At 41.6% G+C, this 20,967-nt stretch overlaps 1 long non-coding RNA gene across 1 annotated transcript; it reads left to right on the top strand.

The window, feature by feature from the left end:
* The first annotated feature begins 2,340 nt into the window (after nt 1–2,340).
* Nucleotides 2,341–6,084, top strand: LOC118228052. The gene is made up of 4 exons (XR_004765398.1): nt 2,341–3,384; nt 4,521–4,623; nt 4,863–5,868; nt 6,025–6,084. It is a non-coding gene; the product is annotated as an uncharacterized LOC118228052 (long non-coding RNA).
* The last annotated feature ends 14,883 nt before the right edge of the window (nt 6,085–20,967 follow it).

Genomic DNA, 20,967 nt, shown 5'->3' with positions numbered 1-20,967 from the left:
GGGGAGAGGCGCCCCCGGCGTCGCGGAGGGAGAAATCCTCTATGAGGGACCGCAGCAGGTTGCTGGAGCGATCCCGTCTGGGTCTGCTGCGGTCCTCATCTGAAGGAGCACAGTTGGAATCCCTCCCCCCCCACGACAACTGGCATTGAATAATGCAATAGTGGTGAAAGTTTTGTGAAAAGGGAGACCCTCTCGGCCACGCTGGTGGGGCCGTACACGTTGATGACCCTGAGTGGGGAACCCCCGACCTCGAAATCGGTAACAAGGATTCGCCCACTCTCCACAATGTTGCTTGCTGTTAAACGCACAAAGGGATTTTTTGTGCCAACGTGCCGACCCCATCAGCTCTGGCGATGTTAGAGCCAGACCAGAGAGAGTCTCCCATTCTCCATTCTCCCACCAGGACGCCATCCAACTCGCAGAACGGAATGCCGCATTCCTGGAGCAGGATGACGTCTGAGGGGACCTGTGATAGGATGGAGAAGACTGTATGTCGTTTGACCGGGTCTTTGATTCTACGGGTGTTGAGTGTTGAAATTGTAAGTGAGTGTGTCATGATGCATTTTATTATTTGTGTGTGATTTATGATCCTATGTTGCTGTTTGCAATGTCTTTACATATTTTGTTGAGTTTTTGATTTACTATGTCCTGGCTACTCACGTCCATGTGCACTCACAGGCCTCCCCTCATGACTGCCTGGGAGGTTCCGTCCTGGAGAGGTGGGGGCAGGTGTTCTTGCCCCAGGCTTCCCCCCAGTCCCTGGAGGGCCCTGAGAGGAGGCTGATGTTGCAGACCCTTTAACAGAGTCTGGACCGGGGGCTGGCTGGTCCCTAATGGTCCTGGGTCGAAAAGTGATGGGGTTTAGAAGGTTGTCTTTGCAGTGTATGGGTGGTGGTGAAGATGGCTTGGCAGGGTGGAGAGGGGGCTCAGGCCTGGCTGTGGAAGGTGTACTGTGTTCCGAATTTGGCTGTGTTGTTTGTTTTTTTGTTTGTTGGCGAGCTATTTTGTGGGGTTGGGAGGTTGACTGGGGGGTTGCTGACTTGCTGCGGTTGGGGATCTGATACGTTTGCAGTTAGGGTTAGGGTTACAGCTAGGGTTAGGGTTTTGGCTTGGGATAAGGTTTGGGTAAGGATTATGGCAAGGGTTAGGGTTAGGGTTAGGGTTACCGCTAGCGTTAGGGTTACGGCTAGGGTTAAGGTTAGTGTTACGGCTAGGGTTAGGTTTACAACTAGGGCTAGGGTTACAGCAAAGGTTCGGGTTAGTGTTACAGCTAGGGTTAGGGTTACAGATAGGGTTATGGTTAGGGTTACTGTTACGGTTAGGGTTAGGTTTAGGATTACAGCTAGGGTTAGGGTAACAGGTAGGGTTAGGGTTAGGTTTACAGCTACCGTTAGGGTTTCAGCAGGGGTTTGGGTTACAGCTAGGGTTAGGGTTAGGTTTACATCTAGGGTTAGGGTTACAGCAAAGGTTCGGGTTAGTGTTACAGCTAGGGTTAGGGTTAGGTTTACATCTAGGGTTAGGGTTATAGCTGGGGTTAGGATTATGGCTAGCATTACGGCTACGGCTAGTGTTAGGTTTAGGCTAGGGGACAATAAGCTCAACACCGAAGTGTCAAGCAGGCACAGGTCAAAAGAAATCCCTCTTTATGTTTGATAATAACACCACAGGAAAGATCATGTATTTGAGGGAGGGGGGGCGGGAACACTTTGGCATGTCCCAGGCGGGGATCGAACCGGCAACGCTTTGTCTGCCATATGGCCAGGCCAGGAGTTAGGGTTAGGGTTGAGGCTAGGGTTAGGGTTAGGGTTAGGGTTGGAGCTAGGGTTAGGGCTGGGGTTAAGGTTGGGGCCAGGGTCAGAGCCAAGTCAGGGGAAAACAGGCCCTACACCACAATGTGCAGAGCAGACACAGGTACAGTTCAAAAAGTCCCTCTTTATATTAATGATAACCCCCCCAGAAGGAAGCAAAAAACAAAACCCACAAACAAACAAGGGGAAGGGGGGCGAAGAGAGAAAAATTTAAGGGGAAGTAAGTACTTGGTAAGGGGGGCGGGGGGCCCATAGGTTAAGTTGAGGCTGGAGCCAGTAGTTGGGTTAAGGTTAAAACAAGAGTCTGGGTGGAATTCCTCCATGTTAAACTCTATTATTTTATTCAGATACTCTACCAGGCCGGATGATCATGGGAAGAAGAGAAAACTTACAAGAATACTTATTGTCTCTATTAAAAATCAATATTAATATCATATCACAAAACCAGGTGAGTGTTCATATTATTCAACAGCCATGCAAGTAATTATAGAAATACAAAACATAATATAGATATCTAATATATACACTGTCCTATAATTGTTGTAGTTATACCCTTAATTATTTTATTCAATTCATAAACCATGACCAGGATATTGCCTGCAGTACCATTTGGACACTAGGTCAAGACTTTGGTTTGGTTTACAGCTAGGGTTAGGGTTACAATTTTTCCTCCTGACACTACAGGGGTCTGGGCCTTCACAAACTGGCCTAGAAGGTAACAAAACACTACCCTCTGTAGGCCACTTTTCTGCCATGCAGGGTTCAGACCTGCACAAGAAGGCCTTGGAGACCGATTGTTTATTGAACGACTGGGGAAAGAAAGGGCTTTCCATTTTCCATTGGCCAGTGCACAAGACTTCTCGGCTGCCACCAATGGCATTAGAGGGTCTTCCCCAAACTTTTAGCCTAACCAGCCAGTGCCAGAGGGCGGCCTTCCAACTCCTCCATCACACCTAGAGTGCTAATCCACCACTTTCAACATAAAGACAAACTTCCACCTTAAAAATAATAAACACAGTACACATGTCATTCATACACTACACTTTTTTTCTTTATTTTTTCTTTTAGGATTAAAATAAATACCGTTAAACAGTATAGAAGAAGAGGGGCTCAAAACATGATGGGTAAAGACAAGGACCAATAGTTGAATGCCCCATCACGCCTCTAGGGGGTATATAAAGCTTTTGAGTTTTACAATCTGTTTGGTTTCCATTCCCTCTGAGGAAGCACTGATGTGCGAAACGTTAGGGAGAAACTGAACAGAAATTCTAATTGTGGATTTCACTGGGTGTTTGTTTTTTGCCTTTTATTTTGAGTGGTTTTAAAGAAGAAAAGCCCATTGATAAAAATAAAGGTATTTTAAACTGGTTAACAGGGGGCTCAACACCTACAAAAACAAAATGGAGGCACCAAATCAAAATGGTGTCTGCAGAACTGGATAAACAAAAGAAAAAAGAACAAATTCTAACCTCTACCTGGCTTGAGAGAGACCTAGGTGGGAGAACACGACAGCCTCCACAGCACCAGATCTACAGCGGGAGAAGACCAGAGGTCTCAACATGAAACTACTAGAATGGTAAGAGCCCACTCTGGGCAGCTATAAATTGTTTGGCTGCTATAAATTTCGTTGACCAGATTGAATATGCCGGCTTTAAGCAACAGATACTCTGTTTTATCCACAATGATAGGGAACATAGAGCAAGATACCCCCGTTACACAACCGATTCCAACTCTTGAGCCCAGGGCCAAGCCCTGGACCAGAGCCCCAAACACAAATGCTACCTACATTGCTAACACAAGGACAAGGCCCAGCTCGGGCCTACTATCTACCCCCCACACACAACACATTATTCACACCAGTAATACAATGCCAAGACCTAGTTCTGGCCTACTACCTACCCCCGTCACACAACGCACTCCAGCCTTGTGGCCTAGGACTGCGCCTTCAAACAGAGCTTCCAATACAAACAGAGTTCATGCTGGCAGAACAAGGCCAAGGCCTACCCCTGACCAACCGTATACAGGAACATCACACACCCAGACACATGCAGATGATTTTGACAAACACACAGCTAAACATTATTTCAAACTGTTTCAGTCCCTACACCATAAGAATATAGTAGACAAGGCCATTTCAACACAAACATTTCCCATAGGAATGATGAGACAGGTGAAGAAACTTACTGATTTTATCAAACCGTCCTCACCTACGAGAGAAACCAAACAGAAGGTCATAGAAAATGCAAAACAAGGGATGGATAATAACATGTTAATTTTACAAGCACATTATAATGCGGTAATACAGTCACTGATACGAACACAATTCATCTTCAATCACATATCATTGCAAGTTGCACTAGGTTGGGCACATAAGAGATATAAATATAAATTCATCAATATTACTACACACACAGTGATGAGCTTGTTGCAAACAGAACAGCTTTCTGAGGCCCCATCTATTGAGGTTTTACCTCCACTTACCCCACAGCAGATAGGGACCTCAAGTAGTCCAGCCATAAAGGAACAGAAAATCACAAATGTTTAGGCCGTTTTGTCTGTACCTTCTCTGGGATCAGAGCATTTTCCTGAGTTACCATCTGAAGGGAGGTTGTCCTTACCCATTCAACAACAGATAGGGGCCACAGAAATTCCAACTAGTAAGGAACAAAATGTTATGCATGTTTCTACGGTTGTCTCTTCACCTTTTTTAAGAGCAGAGCAGCTCCCTGGGGCCCCACCTACAGTCTTGGACCCAACTTCACAAGCACATTGTTCTACTCAAGGGCCAGAAGGATCCGGGCCTTCAACTCCAGCAGTAGGTATCACAACTTCACAATATATTTCCAACACTACCACTACCATTCCACTGCCAACATCTCACTGAAGAAACACTTATACAGCCTGCCATGCTTACAATAATACAGATACACCACAGAATGGACAGCCAAATACATGTTCCAACACACACACAATCTCATTCACCACCCAGGACAATTATTTCAAACGTCAGTCAATACAATGATACTGATATTCTGCCCCATTCTCAATTTACAGGTACAAGGGAAAAAGGTTCCCCACTTGTAAAAGATACTGATGGGCATATGATGAAGGGAGATGCAAAGGGGAATTCCCCAAAACTGCAAACCCAATCTGAGCCCTCCCATTTTAACAACATTCCCACTACTCACACCAAGGATAACTTCTCTGACTTCACCATTACATTAGATGATAGCCTGTCACAGGAGGAGGCGAACCAACCTCAACTCCTGTTGAAACCACATCGTCATCCAAACACAGACAGAAAAAAGATTGGAGTCTCACGGTGACAAAACCCATCTTGATTATCGGAGACTCCGACATCAGTAGAATCCCCCATTACACAGATTCATCAATACAAATTGACAGTTTCCCAGGGGCCAATTTCCTATATATAGGAAAAAATTGTCAGAAATTACCACCAAACCCACACATACAGAAGATCATACTTTCAGTGGGAATAGATGACCAGCAACCCTACAAAACAGCGATCAAACAATTACAGTTTATGTGGAGAATGGCGGCAGCAGGTTTCCCCAATGCAAGCTGGTATACATCTATCATTCAATTTTCAGATCACCTTTCATTCCAACACAAACAAACCTGACAACTCTGAATACATATATTGAACACCATGGTAACCCTCTGCTGGAGCTGGACAAACTACTGTTCCACGTTGATCCCAGGGATAACATCCATTGGACGCCAACAACGGCCTCACAAATCCTTGAATATTGGCTGGAACAATTAAATTGGTAGAGCGGGGAAAGTGCGAGGCATCACAACAGACACACACCAACATATTTAATTTATCAAAAACCCTGGCACTTTCCCAGTCGGAGTTGTTGCGTAAGGGCCTTCTGTAACACAGCGTACAAAGGTGACACTGTTGCTAAAGAATATTTATAATAGAACTCAACTCACATATGGACCAGATATCAGAAGACCAGACTCAACTCAGGAGGAGAGGAGAATGCAGTGCCGTGACAACAGCGAAATAACCCACAGAGACTGAATTTGAAAGGTAAGAAAATATATTGTCCTTTCCGTTTAAACTAATATTTGTAAGAATATAAGTAACAAAAACAGATACTTTACGTACAATGCCATAAAATTATCCCATACCTTAAGCACATCAACCGTTATTGATAACAGTCATATGGGTTTCCCTTCGTAACAGTTGGCTACAGGACTTGACACTTGCTACTGGTAAAGTAAGCTATCCTAAATTCCTAATAAATGTCTACTATTCTATTCACAGGGTGGTATAGTATTAGTATTTTTACTTTTATTTTTGTCCTGTTAACCAATGTTCTATATTACTCCTTTAGTTCTTAAACCCAATTTCAGAAAAGTAACCAATAAAGATAAACAAAAAAAAAAAGAAAGTTACATTCACATAACTCTTTGTTACAATGTACATTAATTAGATCTCACTCAGTTCAATTTAGTCCAGGTGCTGGAAAAATCCAGGGCAGTTGAAGAAAGAAAAAAAATAAAATGCTTATCCTACCAAATTCAAGTGTTAGTAATGCAACCAACGCTCTCCTCCCTCTCTAGATATGCTTTTGACAATGGCTCGTCAGCCTGATATCTGCAGCGGCTCCAGCAGGGTTGGGCAGTAACAGGATGAAGGCAAAATCCAGATCCAAGGGACAGTTCTCACCATAGCAAAAAAAAAAAAAAAAACTCCAGCCTTGCATAACAAAGCCGGAAAACAATGAACATTTATACATTTAATTTCTTATAACTGCATTAAACTCATATACACCAACACAGACTGTATGTATGTGTATGTTAATTAATAAACATATATTAATCTCATTAAATGTGTACTCTTTTTTTATTGGAGTGTATTTAGCTTGACATTAACTTAAGCCTAGCTAACCAGAGACATTGCAAGAGGAAGCTAGGTAAATTAGCTTCACGGTAGCAACACAACTGCACAAGGTAATAATCTATCATACACAATAGCTATTACATGGCTACTAGCTAGCATTACTGTAGTCGGAAAAAATGATTACCAATCTTAAAACATTTAACACGTGTTCGCTACAAGATACGGAACTGCCGCACCGACCGTCAGCACCGTTATCATTAATGCTAAACGGCTATTAGTTTTAGCTGCTAGGCTACTAACATACTAGCGATCTCTGAGCCCGAAACACAAAATGGTGGCTCGCTAACATTAACCAAGCGGCCAAAACCAGACTTTGTTTCTGAAGCTCACTTCCTGGTCTTGTTGAGAGACGTTGCTCACTAGCGCCACTGCGGTTGGCTCCAGTATAGGCGTTTCCATGTCACGGTGCATGTCCACTGCAGCGTCAAACATCACGTGTCGTCGCGTCGCTTCACATCGCCTGGCTGCTTGGGGGCGTGTCAAAAAAAAAACCCCCTGCTGCTATGAAGTCCTGCTGAAAATGTGTTCCCGTTCATGCAACGTATATAAATATAGGAGCATCACAATATACTTTGTCTAATAAGCTTGCAAAGGAGTGGAATAACCAGAATAAAATTAACATTACTCTCCAAATATAACTGACTTAATTTTTTAAAATTAAGTTTTTGGGTTAGGGCTAGCGGAGTTAGTGCCAAGTTAACAAGCTAGCTATCTATCGTATATCAAACCGGATAATTTACCGCCGATTTTAAATCCAGATAACATCCCAATATATTACAAACCCGCCATGGACCGCAACAAGAAGCTAGTAATTCTGCTCTCTACCTCGTATAACACCGGGAATGCAGCTACAGAAATTATCAGTTTTTCCTCCATCCTCAATATGCGCTGAACTTTTTTTAACGAGCAAGATTTTGGCTAGCCGGCTGAAGAAACAGGAACACAGCCTTCACCTGATTGGCTCAATGGAACGCGCTCGACGGATTCATTTGCATAAAGTTGAGCTCTGCTCAACTTTTTCGTTGCGCTGCTACCCGTCGCTTCAGCGCCCCGCTACCAGAATGCATTGTGGGTGCGATTGACGGTTGTCCCATAGGAAATGAATGGGAAGCGTCAAATCGCTCTGCTTCCGGCGCTGCAGTGGACATGCACCGTAAGTCTACGGTACAAATGCGGTCAAAATACAAAGTCAATAATTTTTTCTCACAAGAACAAATAATCACAATGGCCCTCATTTATTAAATGAACCTACGACAGAAAATGGGTGTACGGTCATTTCCACACAAAGCTCGGCATTTATCAATTTGGACGTGAGCGGAGGCTACAATCAAATCTCAGGTCAAGGCTCAACTAGTGTACGCAAGTTTTCATGTCAGTGTGGACTTGCGGTGCAGCATAGTAAATCTGGCTGAGTCGGAGAATTGTTATTAGACCATATTCTGACTGGCATCTAAGCATATGCAGCCACATATTCATCACTTAAAAATATGTAGCCTATGGCAAAATATTCTATTTTGTAAAGGCCTACATCGACTGTGTCATATCCCAAACATAAATGGGTATTTTCAAATTGTTTGCAATTAACGGGGTTAACAGTTTCTTGGTGTAGGCTATGAGATTAATTTTTCTTTCATTTTGAGATAGCCTACTTGTTAGGCTATGCTACGCTACTGGTGACATAATTACAAGCAATTAGGTTAGATGCTTATTCAGTCACCTATTTAAACGAGAGCTTTGACAAAAAATCTCGGCAATGGCAGATCTGGCTCTGTTAGAAGACCTCTACGCGCCCGTAAAACGAAAATGAAACGAACAAAACAAATGTTTATAACATCAATAAAACATTAAAATGAAGAAATAAATTAATCCTGCTACCGTGTAATTATTTAAATACTAGTAGCCGGGCTCGGACACAGGTCTGTGTGTGTCTGTCTGTCTCGTCTGTGTCTCCTCCGCCACCTGTTATGCCCAAAATGGAAGCAGACCCGATAAGCGCGGACACTCGCTCTTCAGCCTGCGTCAGTGCAAGACTGGAATCCAGCTGGCCTCCTCCAGTCAGCTGGGCGCTGCAACACACTTTTTGGTGGTGAGTTTGAGGTCTGATCATTTTTTCTTCACCTAAATGTAAAGAATTACGATATATATAAATAAAACATTACCGAATGTAAATAAGCAGCCATTGAAGAGTGAGAGAGAGGAGGGGTGGGGGAAAGCTCAAAACTTTCAGTGAAACTAGTTTTACGGTTAATATATATATAGGCTATACATATCACGGATGTATACATTAAGTATTCCAACCTCAGCTGGAGTTCGATTGTCCACGGCAACGCTGTTGACCGCAGCAGTGATCTCCTTCCACACTGAATTTTTCGGACTTCCTTCTATGCCACTTTTCAGGCTACCAAATAGAACTAATTGGTTCAGATTGTATTTCTAGATCGGAGAAATTTATCTTCTTGGCCGTATTACGCTTCTAAACCGAGAATATATAGGGGCATGATATTTAAATGACGATTGTTTTAAGGCGCCACATTTATCAATGCCTGATCATTCTTACGCAGTGATTGGCGAGATACAAACGTTTCATGAATCACACGTGAACCCTGTCATAAGATGATTTCTGCGCTCAGATCTGCGCTGGTTTCTACGTTAGATTGATAAATGAGGGCCAATATGTGTATTTTATTCGTCTTATGACTGTCCATGGGCCGATTTCATGATTTATTGTGTCATTTGAGCACTGTTATATATGTTAATATTTGTTGTGGACCAATGAGGTACAGTTTGCGTCACTTCCTGATTACTGCAGAGGACTAAGCTACAGTAGGGGCTACAGCAGAGACTGTAAGAAATATGGACAAAGCTACTGTGACGTCACCCATTGACTCTCCGTGGGTCTCTAAAACACGTTTTGAAGCTCAATGGCGGGCGCTGCCATGTTGTCGATTTGGAGCCAAAACCATAGAGTTCAGCGGTTCTGTGATTTTAAAATGTGATTGACAGCCCGGTGCGGAAAATCCCATCAACCTGAATGAACGGTTGCAGAACGAACTCAAGGCTGGCTGACTGTCTGCCGTTATGTTTTAAAATATATTATCAAATGTTTACGGAGTTTAATTTCCATCCGAAATGAATTTCCATCCGTGACTGTACTGTGTCATGTAATCACGTTACATGTATGACATTAATAATAAAATTAGGTACAGTATATTTTACAAGATCTATATATATCCCGCCGCATTACATCTAAACAAAGAAATTTTCTGGTGGGTCCACCCACTCCAAGACCACGTCAGTTTTATCTACTCCCAAAAATCCATAAGGATCCCAGTACTTGGACAGTCCCACATGAGATCCCCATGGGACGACCTATTGTTTCTGACTGCGATAGTGAAACTTATAATATAGCAACATATATTGACCACTACTTAAATCCCATCTCACATACACACCCCAGTTACATACAGGATACGTATGATTTCATCAATAAATTACAACATACGTCCATCCCAGAATACGCTTTTCTGTTTACAATAGATATCAACAGCCTATACGCAAACATCGACACGGAACTTGGTTTGGCAGCAGTGAAAAACTCATTTAACAAACACATAGACAATTCATGGCTTGATCAATTTGACCAACGGGTGTTTCTACAGATCCAGGGTACAGCGATGGGTTACAGCTAGGGTTAGGGTTACGGTTAGGGTTAGAGCTATGGTTAGTGTTAGGGCTACAGCTAGGGTTAGGGTTAGGGTTATGGTTACAGCTAGGATTAGGGTTACAGTTACAGCTAGGGTTAGGGTTACGGTTACAGCTAGGGTTAGGGTTAGGTTTACAGCTAGTGTTAAGTTTAGGCTTACAGCTAGGGTTAGGGTTTGGTTTACAGCTACCATTAGGGTTAGGGTTACAGCTAGCATTAGGATTACAGCTAGGGTTTGGGTTACAGCTAGGGTTAGGGTTACAGATAGGGTTAGGGTTACATCTAGGGTTAGGTTTATGGTTAGTGTTAGGGTTACAGTTAGGGTTACAGCTAGAGTTAAGTTTACGGTTAGGGTTAGGGTTATAGCTAGGGTTAGGGTTACAGCTCGAGTTAGGATTAGGCTTACAGCTCAGGTTAGGGTAAGGGCTACAGCTAGGATTAGGGTTAGGGTTACAGCTACACTCTACAGCTACAGCTACACCAGAAGAAAGGTACCATTCAGTACCTAGAAAGGTACAATCGCTTGTCACTAGTACCTTTAGAGGTACCTTTTTTTCAGGTAAAGGTGCAGTTCTGTACCTTCAAGGGGTACTGCCACAGTGATAAGCGATTGTACCTTTCTACATTACATTACAGGCATTTGGCAGATGCTCTTATCCAGAGCAACAAAGTGTATAACCAAAACCAGGAACAAGCGTGTTGAAAACCCTAGAGGGAAGTACAGTTCCAAGTACAGGGAACGACCACATAGATTAACCAACAGGGTCCAAGTTAAACTGAGTAACACGACAAAAAACAGCAACAAAGCAGTCTATGCAAATAAAACAAGCAATAGTTAGTGCACTAGTGCCTACTCAACTAAGTCAACTAAGATAAACAGCTTACCTAGCTACAACCCTAAGATTACATAGTCAATTAGAGACTACAGGGAGGTAGGGAGGGATGGGGAGAGGTGTAGCTTGAAGAGGTGAGTCTTCAGTCGTCGTTTGATGGTGGTCAGGGTCTCAGCTGTTCTGACTTCCATGGGAAGGTCATTCCACCATCGTGGGGACAAGACAGACAGGAGACATGACCGGGAAGTGCAAGTGCAAAAAGGGGGAGGGGCCAGGCGTCCTGAGGTAGCAGAACGGAGGGGTCTGGCTGGCTTGTAGGGTTTGAAGATCTTGTGGAGGTATGCTGGGGCTGATCGCTTGACTGCCTGGTATGCTAGGACCAATGTTTTGAATTTGATGCGAGTCGTAACGGGCAGCCAGTGGAGGGTAGTGAGCAGGTGGGTGACGTGGGAGTGTCTGGGAAGGTTGAAGACCAGACGAGCTGCAGCATTCTGGATGAGTTGCAGGGGTCTGATGGCAGATGCCAGTAGGCCAGCCAGAAGAGAGTTGCAGTAGTCCAAGCGGGATAGTACCATTGCTTGGACCAGGAGCTGTGTTGAGTAGGTGGTGAGAAAGGGGCGGATTCTCTGGATGTTGTACAGGAAGAATCTGCATGCCTGGCTTACCGCTGCAATGTTCTTGGAGAGAGACAGCCTGTTGTCCATCACCACTCCGAGATTCTTGGCACAGGGTGATGACGTCACTAATAGGGTTGGGTCGGTTTCCGGTTTTGCCGGTCCAGTCCGGTGTACAAGCTTAAACCGGTTTGATTTTATGCGAACCGACTGAACCGGCATTTGTCATTATGAGACGTAGCCTACTGGCAAATTAAAAAGTAGCCTACATCAGCAACCTGTGCCGACGGCGCTAAATCAAACTTGTATTGCATTAGTAATAAACAATATGACAACGTGATTAACATAATATCATGTTTGTTTATAAACGGAGCCACTAGTGTCTGAGTGCAAAAAAAAGAACAAAAAAAAAGCTTGACAGGCCGTGCGCAATTTAGTGCCGAGGCCGCAATAAGGAGATCCAATTTCATTATACAATGGCTTGGCTGAATACTCGATTCTAATTGGTCCAAGGGTGGGCATTATTTCTCAGTAAAGGGACACCTTGACCTTTTAACAGTTCTAAAATCAATGTGCTACAAAATCCAGAATTCTAAAGCAGTTTAAACAGCAACTTTCGCATTTGAATTGTTGTTACATCCCCTCCCGTTTTCAATGTCCAATTTCACAATTGATGGCAACGTCGAATCACATTTCTAGTTACTGTTGCTAGCTTTAAAAATCGGAAACGTCCCTTATTTGGACAGTAGAATAGGTGTTACGCATTTTCATCCGTATGTTTGTGGACAATTGTGTTTATAGTAACCGCTGTTTTGAATACAATTTAATAGTTAGCTAGCTAGCTAGCTAGCCAGGATAACAAGTATGCCGTGAGACCATTCTGACCTAAAACCATTTTTTAATATTGGCTAGGTGACAAGTGACGGCGAACCTATCATAAAGGTAGCTGGCATTCAAAACCCGTTTCAGAGGGTCTTAGAAAGACGTTATGTATACACTGTGCGACCACACCATTTAAAAAGCAAGACAGCGCTAGGGAGATTAATTTGATTGACTTATGGTTTCATGCAGTTTTATTAAATAATGTAATGACAAAAATGACCAACATTGGTGCTAATTGTATGGTATAAAATGAGAAGGAACTATTTTTTCTTGATAGCATCATTGTTTTCATAGAATTAACGACCAGAGGTTTTTGCTTAACAACGGTGCAAATAGAACTACCAACCGGAGTTTTGCTTGAGAACAGTAAAGCCGCTACACTCTCATTCATGGGCTTTCATTATGTTCCACTCGAGAGAAGCTGAGTCACGTGTGAGTGGTAAAATTCGGTATTATCGGTCCGGTCCGGTATTTGGCTTAATATCAAACCAGTTTGAAAATTTTTACATCGGCCCAACCCTAGTCATGAAGGTGTCCCCTAAGGCAATGGAAAAATCAAGGAGAGGAGAGGTTAGAGCAGCAATGAAGATTAGCTCCGTCTTACCCGGGTTGAGCTTCAGGTGGTGATTGTCCATCCAGTTCTGGATGTCCCTCAGGCAGGCAGAGATGCTGGCAGGGACTTGTGTGTCCGATGGGGAGCAGGAGAGAAAGAGTTGTGTGTCGTCTGCATAGCAGTGATATGACAAGCCATGGACCGAGGACTGAGCCCTGGGGAACTCCCGTGGCAAGGGGGCAGGGTGGCGATACTCTACCAGCCCAGGCAACCTGGAAGGAGCGATCAGAGAGATAGGACTCAATCCAGTCAAGGGCTGTGCCGCAGATCCCTGTTGCTGCCAGGGAGGACAGGAGGATGGAGTGCTCCACAGTGTCAAAAGCAGCTGAGAGATCTAGCAGAATCAGGACAGAGGAGAGGGAGGCTGCTCGTGTGGCATGAAGTGACTCACTGACAGAGATGAGTTCAGTCTCTGTCAAGTTGCCAGGCCTGAAGCTGGACTGGTGGGGGTCGAGCAGGTTATTCTGAGAGAAGAAAGCAGAGAGTTGGTTAGATGCAGCTCGTTCAAGCGTTTTGGATAGAAAAGGAAGGAGAGATACCGGTCGGTAGGGTTTCTAGGTTCTGAATGGTACTTTTTTTTCTGAGAGTGTAGGGTTAGAGTTAGGGTTCTTCACCAATGAACAAAGGACTCTCTACCAAGTCCTATGAGGCATCCCACAACTCTCTATTACAAGCAGTTCAAAAGCTATGAAATAATAAACATTGGCAATTTAAATGAATGGAGGAATATTCACCCTTGTGATGTCACAATGCTCTGTCTTCAGCTGCTAGAGGGCATTGTGATGTCACAAGGGTCAACATTACACCATTCATTCTCTATGGAACAAAATTGCCCACAAAAAGTTGAATTTTTCAGAAACCTTGCACCGAAACTTTCCACAAAGTAATAGCACACCATTCCCGACGAAGCTGCTCGATTTGACATATTGCACGTGTATGTGGTGCGAAAATTCTGGGAAGAGTAGCGGTCCAAAAAATGGGTGGAATAAAGAATAATAATATGTCAGATAATGCCAAAGGCAACCACACTAATTTTAGACAGTCATGTTATGTGTGTAGTAATGTAATGTAACCACATAAGTATCCCAGTAACTACCTTCCTACAAACCGATTGATTTTAAGTCATTCATATGTACAGTATAATGCTATGAGAAAACTAGAGTTGTTAAAGTTCAGAGATGCACTTTCAGCCAGCAACACAAAATTAATCAAATTAAACAGTAGTGCTCATAATCAACTTGTCATGAAGGAAAATTTTGTTAGCTTTTTAGCAGCAGGCGTCATGTTTTATTACTGCCCAGCTGTTTCTACTCACTGAGATGAATCACATCAATTACAAGCGTGAATAAAAGTAACTGGTTGAACTGTGAATTATATTGCTGCTTTTTTGAGGAAACATTTTTTCTTGTTAGGGTCAACTTGCCATCTCATTTTCCCTCAGCTGTACAGAGCAAACCTAGCTAATGACTGACTAAGTATCCAGAGAGACCCTAATTGTTTATATGGACTATAGAGAGAGAGGCTGTCTGATGTACAATAGCATTTATTATAAGAGAGGAGCAGAATGTCTTGAAAGAATTAGGACAATGGTAGTAAGATGCAGGATTGGACGATTTTTAAATCTGTGCCATTCCTTTATTATGATTTAGCCCAAATATTGTGGTTATTAGGAAAAATTTTTTAAATGAAAGTAGTCAATAAATTAGTGATTTAATCAATAATTACCTTTACAATGACTCAATTTGTTTGATGGCCTGGCTGTTGAAGAAGAAACACTAGCTCATCTTTTATGATCGAGAAATTTTTAAAAAGAATAATAATTAAAGTTATCAAACGTATGACAGCAAAATATTAAATTTTAGACACTGGTCCTTTTAAGTTTATACCTAAAGCCAGTTGGTTACCCCCCTACCTTTTTTATTTTTAATGCCTGTTAATCTCATGGTGTGATATGAATTTCAGGGCACTGTTATCACAGTACTCATCTTCCTCCATTTCCTTATGAAAGACAGTATTGTGGTCAGCGGTGTTTTAGCGTTGACTTAATCCTCAATACTACAATGATACTAGTATGAGTGATCACCAGCTGGTTCCTGTGGGTCATCATGTGGGTCAGCCCCTAGGAAAAAGGTTAGAATTTAAGTACAATCAATCATTCAAGGGTAAGATGAAGGGTAATAACAGGGAGCAATTCTTTGCCTTCTCAGGCAGCGTTTACCCATCCCTGCTGTGAGCACACTGAAATTGTGTCTTTGTCAGCAGTCTGATAAGGGACATTAGGATTAATTGGAACACAGTAACCAATTTGAGAGCGTTTATAGTGTACAGAGAATCATTTCTTGATGGAGATGCATAAGCTCACGGCAGAGGGCTCTCCTTCACCCAAGGGTGCAGTAGAGTAACTGAATTTCCAGTCATTGAAATAGAAATGAGTATGCCTTCTCCACCGATAATTTTGATATCTCTGCAGAATGTTTCACACCTACCCCTGTTTATGAGAGCTGCTGCAGTTATCCTGCAGTTATCCACCAGTTCAGAGGAGCCACCTGCAGCTATGCCCTCCATTATGAGCCAGGTTTCATTGTGCTGTAGGGCCATCATCTGTGCAGGTAAGAAGGGCTGAGTTGCATGCCCCCTCCAGTCTTCCTTACATGGGCAATTTTTCTTGTTAGGCAAATTAAACACATCCTCAAATTATTTTACACCAGGGCAGCCCACCCCAGTACCTGGAGATCTACTTTCCTGTAGGTTTTCATTTCAACCCTAATTTGGAACATCTGATTCCACTAATTAGCAGTTCAACAAGATCTTTAGCTGTTGAATGTGGTGTGCTTTGTTTGGGTTGGAGTGAAAACCTATAGAAAAGTAGATCTCCAGGAACTGGTCTGGACAGCCCTGTTTTACACAAAACTTTGCCATAGAACACATTGATAAGGCCACTTATCACTTTGAAGGATGTACTAATACTTCACTTGCTGCCAGCCCCTTTCGATGCCAATGGGATTTGAACCATTAGCAATTCAACAAGTTATTAAATTGTCCTTTTATAAATGGGCGAGCTAAATCAGGCAACACAGCACACAACAGTTTACAATACTGTAGAAAATGTTAAATAAGAATTAGCAGCATCAGCTTTTTGACCCATTTATAATCTAATATAATCAGCATATGTTTGGACAAAAATAGAGACTGATGTACGCCTATAAAATAATTGTTTCCCATCCTTCCTTCTTGGCTTTGGCTGCTATGGGTGTGATATTTTTGTGACAATTTCTTTAATCTACTCATAATCTTACACAATTGTTTTCTTTTCCTCAGCACTGAAATGAGCTGCAACTTTGTCATGGCCACCATTGCTGAATTGTTTTGGTGTGCTGCTGATCTTCCTTTTGAATCCAAATGGAGCATGCAATTATCTAAGAAAGTGACACCTGGCTCAAGCTAATGAGCTCATTAAAGTGCACATATGTGTTGGAAGAACTGACAATCCTGGATATCAATAGCGAGGCAAATCGGATCTGGCAGATTTTATCTTAACCTGAATTAGTTTAGCAATATATGAACCATGGAGCCACAGTCTTAGCTGCTTGATTTTACTTCTCTGCTGTTCACCAATTAGTGCCATTGATTGACTAGAATAGACTAGACTACACACCTTGCTCCCTATCAGTCCCAATCAGTCATTAATTAAAAGACATGGGTAAAAATCAACAGGACTGGAGTTGCCCCGGTGATCACATTCACATTCACAAGTTTTTCTTAGTAATAAAAATAAATAAAAATATGTGAATATGCTTGTTCTGCAATCTGGCAGGCTGGCAATATAAATAAAGTGGGCCACCTCTTTATGTTTCCTCAATTTTTGATCATTGATGCTCCCAGAATATTATCATTATAAGAAGAATACTATGATACACGTGAAAAATGGTAATGGTAAAAAAAGACTGCCAAGTATGAAAAATATTGGCTTTGCCTTTTTTCACCTTACGGATAGGACTGGAGCAGGACAAAGCTAGAAGAACTGGTGGGAGGTCAGCTTCTGATTGGGGCTGTTTTGTCCTCTTGAGATGCTGTATGAGACAGTTTTTTTCCTCATTTAAATTACTCTGAGGACATGATGTTATGGTGTGCCAACTGCATGACTGGTTTTAGTTTGAATTTATCAGCAAAACACATGATGCTTCATTTTAATTTAAATACAATGATGCCAAAATCCAAACAAAAGCTGTGCTGCACATTGGATATGAGAGAAATGAATTCAAGTTCGAGCTACCCTGTAATGTGGTGCATGCTGTAAAAAGTGTAGGTCATACTGAATCAGAGCAAACATTACTGACAAGCAATGTGAATTCCAATTTGAGTAGTGACGTGGAATCTAGTACAAGCGATAAGATTGGAACAGAAGATTTCGTTTTCTGATGGAGAGCACCCTCACATGTATAGGCCAAATAATGGCACGCAGTCTGTTTTTGTAGATAGCTTTTAGAGAAAGTATGGCTTAAATGGGCAGTTACATTCCAAGCATAGTGCAGTGGTTGCCATCAGTATATTTGAGGGAATATGGGCATGCAGGTTCCTTGTCCTGGATGGGCACTGTTACAGACCACTGGTGTGATTGATTTTGAGATTAAGTCAGGAATTCAGTGCCTGCACTTTGATTTCAAAGAGGAGATTATGAAATGTCATGAAGTATCCTCATTCTGTGGTCGGTGGATTGGAATGTTTTTGACTGAACATTGATGGTTTGCCGGTGCAACAGTGGTAGTTCCTCTCTTTGGCTATTTTTTGGTCAATTTTTTGTGATATTAATTTGTCTCCTGTTGCAATTTTCCTAGTGTCTCTTTAACTGTACCCTTCCAAACCAGAAGACCTTCAGTTTTTGAAAAGACTATTTCTAAGGCTGTATTGCTTATAATGAGAGGGAAAAGGGACTAGAGTGACTGCAAAAGCAACGATGAACTACACCAATGTATACTTAAAGCAGTTCTAGATGAAAATGTGCACAAATTAAGCTCTATGTTCATGAGTGACTCCGGGATTATATTTGGAGATAGATTTTTAAGAATGCACATTTTTGGTGCTTTGGGGCCACATGAAGATGGGCCTGTGACGTCTGTTTTATCAGGTTGAGCTGCAGCCTGAATCTAGAAAACTTGTCATAGTTTAATGAAACTATGGATATGGAGAAATACTACTCGAGGTTAGTAGAAATATACCTTAATTTCATTTTTGGGCGAACTGGCCCTTGAAGATATGACATCATTGTAAATGTTTATTAAGAATTGAATGTACATAACGATGACACTCAATACTCAACTAAAACCTCCCAGTACCAATACTGAACTCTGGTCACTTATATATACACTTATAATATTTGCATCTCTATTCTTCATGATATGGTACAGGCACAGTTAATACTCCATATTCTTCCTTGTTTGAGAATTATGTGCCTATGCTTCATTTATTTTAAGCAAGAAACACTCTGTGATGACATAGTGATCATGCCTCATTTGAAACAGCATGCTGAAACACACACACACGCACACACACACACAGTTTATTCAAAACAGTTTGATATCTTAGTTTCACTCCACACATCTCTAGTTTTTGAAACTTTGTTTTGGCTAAAGTAAAATGTTTAATTTATTTTCCTGAAGCATGGATTGTGATCAGTACTTTTCCTTCAGAAAAGTAGGGTATGGATTTCAGTGCAGTGCTTAGGGAGAAGGATTTCAATCTAACACATTTATTTAAAGAAAGTTTCCAAGGAGGGGAGTTTTTAAAAAATAAATGTGAGAGCACCCTCTTTTTTTTGGCATTCTGCTCTCTCCCTACCTTAATGTGCGGTGCTGTCAAAAACATGAATGTCCCATTGAAAAAAGAGAGGAAAAATAAATTACACTTGCTTAAATTTGTTTCTCAATGTCAAGAGCAAAGGGCATTGCCATTAGGCTGAATGGAGCCCTCAGATGTCCTTGATGTGAACTTAATAAACACTGGTGATTTGTGGCAGTCAGTCACCTGTCTGGTGAGTGAGTGAGTAGGGTTCATTGTTACCCAGCGTCCCCTTCTCTTTACTGCTCTCTCTGGCATTGTTGTGTGAATGGGGAGGCCTCTCTTTAGGGCCACCTCAGGTCAAGCCTTCAGTCATGTGCCACACAAGAGGAGAAAAATGAATTGCTCCCTTTATGAAGCGCTCCCCCCTTGTCCTTATTTTGGTTTCTTTTCCACAGCAAATGGTGTATTCCAGACATGCCTGACCTCTGTTTCAGTTTGGCAATAGCATGGAAAATCAGTTTCCATGTTTTTACTTTATCGATAAAGCAGGAAAAAAAGATCAAAAGCATACGTTTTTTTGCTTGTCAAATCTTGGCCATGTCATTTTTAGGATGTTGAATTTAATGTTAAAGTTTAAAGCAATTTTTACGCCTCTTTGGTTATGAAATGTGGGATAAAACTTGTTTTGGCTTTGTTAGCCTATCCTGAGTGAATTTCCAAAACATGCTTCATTTGACATCTAATAAATGTATGAAGTTCAAAATAACTGCCCTCCATTTAAGAGCTTATCAAGATTTATTTTTTATTCTAAATACTGACTTAGAAATCTTACAATCTAGAGAAGGTAGCTTGTAATTTTGTCATAAATGAAAATAAAATGTACAAAAGCTCAATTTTTGGAATAAAATACTGCCATACTTTAATCTGAAGCCGATGCCCACTCATAAAAAGTGTTTTGGGGAAAGAACTTTGCTTTTATATGAATTGCACTTCTCTTTACTTTCATAACTATTCTCATAAATACTTTATGGAACTGCTTTATATAGTTTTACATGATTATGTTTGGGTGATTTATCCATCCCTTTCTAAATGGTATTTTCCTGACGTGTGATTTATAGCCTCCTTTGTTTTGTGGTAGCTCATTACTCATGTTATTAGTTCTCTGTATTCCACTGGGAATGTCATTAACATAAGTGAGCAAAATGTATGATTCAAAATGTAAATTTCAACAGTGGTGTACTTTTAGTACTTTATGGTTGCTGTGCACAATTGTGAAATATTCATTCAACATCAATCAGTAGCTGGATATTACAAAATTAATGCCACAGTATACCCCATATATCCCTTATGATCATCTGCTTTATGCATTGGAGCTATAAACATTGTAAAAGCAATACAAATGAATACACTGCGATTTAGACTTCATAATAAACGTATATGAGGATAACCTTCCACTTTGTATTGTCACAAATTCATGATACTGTAGGTACATTCATATTAGACTAGAGCACTTTACATTTATGATATGGATTTCATCATGCATAAGGGTTGCTGCTCAATAGATTTCCCCTACTATTACTGTCCTCTAACCCACTGGTAAACAATGCTGAACGTACACTGTGTCATTACCATAGAACTCCAACAAGTATCCAACATTTAAAGTCACTTGGCTCTCAAATGTTTCATTGTAAGCATAATTCCAATGTTTAACTGTAAGCATTGTCGATGATGAAAGTAAGACTAAAATTCATATTATTTCAATCAACATTGTCCTTGTACCACATATACTTAAATGGACTA

The sequence above is a fragment of the Anguilla anguilla genome, chromosome 5 (assembly GCF_013347855.1).
Source record: "Anguilla anguilla isolate fAngAng1 chromosome 5, fAngAng1.pri, whole genome shotgun sequence".
Taxonomy (NCBI): domain Eukaryota; kingdom Metazoa; phylum Chordata; class Actinopteri; order Anguilliformes; family Anguillidae; genus Anguilla; species Anguilla anguilla.
Note: the sequence above shows the minus strand (reverse complement) of the source record. Positions and strands in the feature narration are given on the sequence as shown.